Raw genomic sequence first — 8415 nt, 5'->3', positions numbered from 1 at the left:
CATCGTTGTCTCTGTCTTTTCTTCCTGTGCTACTTCAAGGTGTTTTACGCTTAAGTGTCAAAAAGTATACACTTTGCTGAGAAAACAGACCACCAATATATAACTCTCCAAAAGTCCAACAGCATTGCCTGTTTTCCCCCATTATCAGTACGCTCATGACAACAGCCAAATACATTTGGACACTGTATGTATGGACACTGCATGGTGTACTTAGTCGATGACACAAAACTATGATAGCAACAAATTCAATTAGACTAGGCCAGAATAAAGTCTCCACTGCCAGCCTCATAATCAAGAGATTTTATCCAGCACACACAGATCTAGACAAACCTTCTTTTTTACACATCATTATTGTATTCAGTCTTTATTGTTTTCTATTACAATGTTACTAAATTAAAATCCACGGGAATGAATATTCAATAACTTAATTGCCAGATTAAGATATTTTAAAACTGCTGCAACAGGCAAAGCATAATAACTCATGATCTATTGCATGAATACATTTTCTAACAAGTTGTACAATGTAAATGACAACAGCTTAACGCATAAAATATCACTCGTCATAAACACCTATTCATACAAGTCATCTAAATATACATGAGTACGGAACACAATGTGACCAATGCAAACATGATCTCTAAGCAGAAGTAAAGATCCGGTCTTATTCTCAATGTTTCACAAGTGACTTTGCAGCTTTTAGCACACCTTTCTAAATCTAGTATTGCACGTATATGAGAAGAAAGAGGAAGCGAATCGTTTGAAATTTGTAATACTAGAAAGGCTAACTTAATGATGTGAAACGCTGAGACAAAACCAGATCTTTGCTTCTATGGCGAATCATATTGAATAAACAAACGCAAGCATACATAAGCCATCACCATCAATCGTGAACAACAACGCATAGTTTGCTTGGTAAGTTTCATGATAATAAAACTTTTTATTAAATTATCTTTTTTTCTTTTATGGGATTAAACAGTACTAGCAGTATCCACAATACAAAGCAGACTCACGCAGTAGAAACTATACAACTGTAATGGCATTCTGGTAATGTGTTGCAAATAGATGCCTTCTTTCTTGATAAGTGATACTATACAAATTTTTACCCATTACGATTTGAACAATATTTACAAGAACGAATATCTTAATCGTCCCGTTGAAACAATTTATCTACATCATGTTTCTATGGGATATTGCTGTGATTCAAATTCAATGATTATGTTTGATGTCTGTTTCCATGTAATCCAGGATGTGCAATTATATTCAACAACCACAAACAAGCTATTTTTGACAACTTGGGAACAAGACTTTTTACCACCAGTGCTGTGCCCCAATATGGACAGACTATATCATCTACAAACAACGCAAGATCACAAAATAGCTCATTATTTTAGATTATCTCTTTTCTGCATGCCACGAAGTGCCATCTTCTGACGAAGTTTGCTCTGGACGAGGCGCCTGTTCATCCTTTGCTGGTGCTCCAGTCGTTCCTCGTCGGCAACATGTTGTTCCATCATCTCTTGAGCACACAGCACCATGGTCTCCTTTTCATGATCATCTGGCTTCGTTTGTGTTTTCATCCTTCTTTCCGCCAGTTTCTTCTTCAACATGGATCCGGCACGCCGTCTGCTCTCGTTTTGTGCTTCTTCATATCTGGCCGTGTCTTCTTCATGGGTCATTAGGATATTTTCAACTTGCTCTTTGATATTAGATGAAGTTGACGGAGACATAGTTTCCAACTCATATTCATTTCCGTGGGATACCTCCACAGAGAATTGTTGTTGGTTGATATCATGATCGTGTATGGTTGAGAAATACCCATCCACCGTGTTGTATGCACAAAGAGAGCTGGTGACGTCCAAGGTTTCATTTAAAGATTCTTCAATTTTTTGCAAGGTTGCATTAAGTTCTGTTTCTTTCAATTCATCTGTAAAAAATAAATGACAAATACAATAAATCTAAAGAATCTTTACAAAGATCTTTCGCTAGATTTGCATTTCCTGTCAGGAATAATTTGTTTCAAATCACCTTGCTCTGCTACTGAATTCACGTGATTTAAAATGTGGACCAAAAGTGCCAGATCAGCTGTTCGATTCACGTGATTCTAATTTACATAAAGTAACAGAGAAATAGAAGTGCATTCACTCGCTCCTTTACTAAGGACTGGAGTTGCACTAGTCGAAAACTTGGGCAAGTAGAAATACCGCAGTGCTGAAAGTGGATTTTGTTTTTAAATTTGTTCCATAATACTTCCACCAACACAGAGTATCTGCCATGCAGAGGCTATTTAGTTTACCTGTTATCACATCTTCCGGTGGAGGGACATGAATCCCAAACATTCCCTGGAAACTTTTCCAAATGTAGTCAGCTAGTTCTTGGTCATGGTCATGGGCGATGTAGACACCAGAAGCAATGGCATCACAGATGATGGTCACCAGGAAATTGACGAGTAGTATAAAGATGAATACCATGAAGAAAGTGAAGAAGATCGGGCCGACATATCGGTTCGATTCTAATATTTCCTCGGCAAAGAACCTGTAAAGCATGACACTCAAGTCAAAAGGTTGCTGACAGCACGACATTTTGTTTTCATATGCAGCAGCAGTATGTGTGTTCCATGATAAACCATAACTACTAGAATCAAGCCAGTGGATCATAATTGGTTGCAATTTGTAGAGTTGATGATGTGACATACCTTCCCAACAACATCTCAAATAAGGCAAAGTTGGTGTCCACGACGTTGGTGTATGCCTTCATATGCGTCCCAAACACCAGCATCCCTGTGTTCAAAAATAAAACATCTTACTATTAGAAGGATTTGATAATGACACAAATACAACGTAAAATACAAGGATTACATAACAAAGAGGGTAAGTCGATCACTTTTTAAACACCTATTTTCAAAACATTTCAGAAACGCTATTAGTTTAAGATAATTCTACCGTCTTTGCCGATCAAGGCTATTTAGACATTGAAAAGACTATATGCCTACTTAAGTGTGTTTAAAAGTGAAAAACTCTTACCTGAACAGCTGAAAGCCATGAAGGCTATAGCGCTTATGACTGAGAAGCCGATCAAATCGTTCTTCATGGCACCTGGCAGGGCGATGAAACTGGCGATGGTCTTGCTGAAGCGGACAACTCGCAGTAACGTCAGTGTAGTGATGAACACTACAATAGCCAGCACGGTCTTCAAGGCTTCATCCCACCAGAAAGTTGAGCTTAAGTCTACAAAATGGTCTATTCCGAGTTCGCCTGAAAGATAGATGAGATAATGGTAATTGATTCGTTCCTGTAAAAGCCCTAAAGATCTGTAACAAAGGTGCGATTGGCAAACCAACCACCCTAAACCCAAATTATGATAAATGCTTGTAGAGATGATGCACAGTTTTCTCAATATTGTCTTTTACATGACATGACATGACATGACATGAGAACTGAAACTATACGCCTCCTACTTCTATTTAAATCGATGCGAAATTAAGAAACAATTCACCTTTTGCCTCGACCAATTTTGCCAGGGCTTCAGATGCAGAATGGTACCTTATTCCAAATATACAGATGGCAGCTGCACATCCAATTATGCTCGTAAGAGCTAAGATGTTCCACGTAGCACTAAAAAACTTTCTTCCCTCCTTCCTTATGGTGATCACTTCTTTGATTAGATGAACCACAAATAAAGACAGGAAGATTAGATAAGACACCAACGTGACGTAATCAGAGTCATTTTCGTACTGGAAAAGCCTGTGTGTTGCAACAGTAACATATGTTGAAAGATAACCAATGTCTTCCTGCTTTACGGTCAGTCTCAGACTGCTGAACAGTTTTTGTGCTGGGTAGTATAAAGATAGTTCCAGAACCAGGTAGTCTGTGTATTTGTCGATCCACTCGTTATCCTGAAGGTCGGAGAATAATGTTGTCGCCAAATCTAGGAGAGTTGTTAGCTCCATGGAGTATTTTGAGGCGCAGCCTGAATTGTATGACATCATGCCGGTGACATTGAATTGCCAACATGCAGATGCACCATTTCCAGTTGCAACCGTCCATCCATTTTGAGAGTGCTCTGTTGCCATGTCATCTGTATAAAGTACAAATGGTTTTTAACGCACGAAACACTAAATTCTTTCAAACACTTAACAGAACATAGGATATATCACAAGATAAGGCAATCTATACAGCCACAAATTAACCTACTTAAGATAATCCAAATTCGTAAAAGAACAGTTCACTTTCTACTGAGACAACAGAGGTTTGTTCGGTTAAGTCGGTTTAGTCGGGATGTTATCGCACTTAATCTAAAATTACATCCGATATTCAATATAACACTTGATTAATGGCTAATGGATTTAAACACTCTAAAATGTACCAATTCTAACAATGGGACTGCCGTGCAAGAGAATGGGCGAAAAGTCATGATTCCCACCTGCAGCCTTCCTGAGCTGAGTAAGACGCAGCGGACCGATTCTGAACGCTTCAGTATAAAGTGGAAACTGTCGGTCCAGGTACTTCATCTCCCACCCATTGTACCAGAACGACGGGTACAAAACAGGGAGGAGGATCTCCTCAGTCCATGTCCAGAACTCGTCAGTAGTGGTGATCTGTGACAGGACAAATGTAAATTGTGTTTATTGCCTCTCGACTAAGAATGTGTTCCGATATCATTAGTTTTCAGTTGATCCCGTTCATCATGGCAGCAAAGGGTTCAGATATAAGCTCTTGGTGGAAGGTACACTTGAAGACAAAATATAAGTAAGGAAAAAAATCACAAATTCCTCTGGTATATTCCAAATAAACCACTAATTCATAGAGTATGATTAATCATCATGTCATTTGATTAAAAAGAAATGATTGGTGACAATTTATCCTCACATGTGACAAATCCAAACAATGATCGTGCAATCGATATATAGAAAATTAAAGATGGTGTGTCAAAAGTTGCCTACCGAATCGTGATCTTCTAGAAGCGTGTCGGACAACGTCTGCGATGCGTGGAAAGCAAACGGGTCTTTATCGTGATGGCTGATGAAGAACAGAATCACAACAAACAGAAACAGGAGAACATAATCCTTCATGACCAAGAAGAACTTCCGTCGTTGTTCGTTTTTTACTTTCATCCTTTTTTCAGAGACAGCACCGGGTGGATACACCTTCTGAGGGGCTGAAAAATTAAATGTCGTAAAAAGGACATTAATTGTATTGATTACAATACACTCAGCATACTGTTTGACATTCCCACTCACTAAGAAACCGCATTAAAAATAAATGGTCTCTAAGAATAGTAAAGGAATTATTACGGTTTACCTTTATGATCAAAAAGGTGCACATGGAGTTCATCCTTCTTGATGTTGTACGTTTTCTGCTTGTCGGAGGACCGCTGGTTACAAAGCAAAGCAAAAAGAGTCGCCAGGGCCAAAATCTGTTGGTATAAATATATCATTAATAGGTTGGTCATTAGCTGCATGATTCAAGCTTCCGAGATGTAACTGAGCGACAGAAAGTGACCAAAGCGTGACACAGAAACAGCTAGAGTTTACCTGGCCAGTTTCGGCGACCAGGCTTGAAAACCCGAAAGAAAAGAAGAAGGTCTTTAGCCAGGCTTCACTCTTCTCTCTACCCCAGTCCAGACTGTACAGGATCACAAAGAACGACGAGACGACGGACACCATCGCAACTAGAAACCACGCCAAGTTCTTCGACCAACGGGAGAGTCGATCTCTGAATAACCCTAAGGGGGTGAAAAAATAAGGTACAGTCTTGTATTTTTATCGACACCCTGCATTATGTGATCGACATTGCATGATCTTTATTTAGAGAAAAACACTAAAATGATACAATCATATGTAAGGCTTAGTTAAGCATTTCTAGACACCTGATATTCATATGTGGCGAGTCGTAACATATCAAAATGGTGGCGTTTTTCTTGTTGTTCTGCATAAGACCTTCGTGATTTAATGTTAGGTACGTGTGTACACAACTAAGACGGTACGTTGGTAAAATAACGTACCATATTTGGAGCTACGCCTTATTCCCGGAGCCAATATTGGACCTGGTACCTCCACACGGAACAGTCTGGCCGGTACCAAGACAACAGGTAGTACCATGACAACAGTCATGGCACTGACGTACAGCTCCTTGGTTACAAAAGACATGATGTTCATCAGACAAAAAGTCAAGTAGTGGGTGGTAGAGGAGGAGGATGTAGACCACTGCAGTTCACACCCGGCCGCTAGGTACAGCGGTATTGTTGTTTACATAAGCAGGTACTTTTTGGCTCACCGTAGGATCATCAAAAGGTTGGATTAGCACTATTTTTATGATATACTATGCATTGAAATTGAATTGTATCAAGTGTGACGTCGTCTTTACACAGAGATTTACACAAGGGCAAGGCCATTTATGCAACTTTTTCTTGGTTGTCCAGAGACTATTCGTGTTCCAATTCTGTAAAGATTATGTCATCAGATGGTGGTGAGTGGTGAAACAAATTCCCTTACTTGTAGGGTGATCTGTACAAATCCCAGATCATACACGGTGTTCTTGGTTAGAAAGCCCTCCTCGCTCTTGTACCACATGGCGTTGGACAACATGATGCTGCTGAAGACAGCACAGCAGCAAGACAGGCGTTCTGACTTGGTGAAAGTGGAGCCTGAAAATAGATTTGAAACAAACTCGGTAAAAATTGTCTGTTAGTAGGCACATCGTCGTAAAATAGTTTCTTGTTAGGTATTGCTACGTTGCGTAAACTAAACTGAGCTTTAACAAATATTTGATCTATGAAGATGGCAGAAAAAACAGTATTTTCCACGTTTAATTCAAATTATAAAGATACCTTCAGGTGAAACAAATGGTGAAATCCACAAGTGTTGATCGTAGAACATTGCGTCAGTGTTCTCTCTAAACAGGCTTCTGAAGGATCCCAACTGTTCTCGGGTCGCCACATGTAGAACTTTCTGAAGCTGGAAGTCGCCTCGGTTTTCAGACAGCCAATCATAGCAAATAAACTGATAACTGCAAAATACACAAACACGAATCGCAGGTGAAGTCTTTGGCCAAAACTCAAGTTAAGACCACACTATCATAGGCAAAAACATGAACAGAACAAAAGGCAAGGTTTATTGAAACGTATTCACAAAATTATATGTCAAAGTCAAAGTTCCTTCCCGCGCCGATGGTGCATAGGGCGGCGCCCATCTCCGTTTCAGTAGCCCTTGGGCCACACTTTGTGCAATCACTACAGCAGGGGGCTAGTCCACTGGTAGTGGTGTGTGTTTAACTTCCATACTATTTCCCAAATGCTGAGTGCTAAGCAGAGAAATCAGTATGTACCATGTTTACAGTCTTTGGTATGACCCGGCCGGGGTTCGAACTCACGAAAATTATATGTACACAACTATATACAATATGGTATGGGAAGAACTTTAACTTCTTCACAAAATTGGGGGCTGGTAAACTTGATTGGTTTGTACAATAACAAAAAAAGACAATGGGACTAATTGTTAATCCAAACAGACATTATCATTTGCTGATTCGTTTATAACTGAAAGCCTACAGGTACATTTATATTTTTAGAAAGCTTGATAAATCAATGGTATATAGAACCATCGATCACGAAAATAAGATGTTGATTGTATGTATCTTACACATCCTGTGTTTGCAGATCCTTTACAATGAGGTCCCTCAGAAACCACGAAGCTTCATCAACACCGGTATTGTCGTCCCAGATATGCAGCAGTTCCAGATGTCCTAGTGACGTCCTCAATGGCATGATGACGTCATACGTACCACCTCGTAGCAAAGACTGCAAAAGACAAGAAGCGAGTGGAACGCATAGAATTAATCAAATGACGGGTGCACACAACCCCGAAAACATAACACTCTTGTCGAAGATAATTAAGCAAGGGCGGCCAAAGCCATGAATAGTTCAACAATGTATCAAAGTTAAGTGGATCAGACTCACTTCTCCACCCGGGTTCATCATTTTGACCGTTGTTTTGTTTCTTGATCCGAATACTTGGAACCCGATTCTTGCCGAGGTGCCAGCCCCAAGCATGGAGCCGTTGGTGACGGTGATCTGGTACAGATATGGGGCCGGCATCCTGTCCGGGGGGAGGACGGACAGCAGTGGTAGCTGCTTCTTGCCGCCGGGGTTTGCTGAGTTTTCAGTCTTCTGTTCCTTGTACAAAAGCATAGGAATGTAAAACCACAAACAGAAAGCTGTAGAAAATAAATATGGAACGTTGCGGTAGCCTGGCTTCAAGACTTGTTAGCTTTGACGGTCCGCTCCCAACGTCGGGACATTGGCGGGGTAGCGACGTTGGGAGCGGACCAAAGCTAACAAGGCTGGACTCCAGGCTAACGTTGAGGTTGTGTACTAGGAGAAACTAGATGTACTCACACGAAGACGCTGAAAGTCTACGTT

General features: G+C 40.3%; 1 long non-coding RNA gene across 1 annotated transcript; it reads right to left on the bottom strand.

Annotated features, from left to right (window-relative positions):
• Window positions 1–5303: 5303 nt before the first annotated feature.
• LOC136421399 (uncharacterized) lies at window positions 5304–6110 on the bottom strand. Its single transcript, XR_010753452.1, has 3 exons — window positions 6001–6110; window positions 5531–5721; window positions 5304–5412 (listed from the first exon to the last, which is right to left on the bottom strand). It is a non-coding gene; the product is annotated as an uncharacterized lncRNA (long non-coding RNA).
• Window positions 6111–8415: the final 2305 nt, after the last annotated feature.

This window comes from Branchiostoma lanceolatum, chromosome 16 (genome assembly GCF_035083965.1).
Source record: "Branchiostoma lanceolatum isolate klBraLanc5 chromosome 16, klBraLanc5.hap2, whole genome shotgun sequence".
Classification (NCBI taxonomy): Eukaryota; Metazoa; Chordata; class Leptocardii; order Amphioxiformes; family Branchiostomatidae; genus Branchiostoma; species Branchiostoma lanceolatum.
The sequence above is the reverse complement of the archived record's forward strand: the minus strand, read 5'-3'. Positions and strand labels throughout refer to the sequence as shown.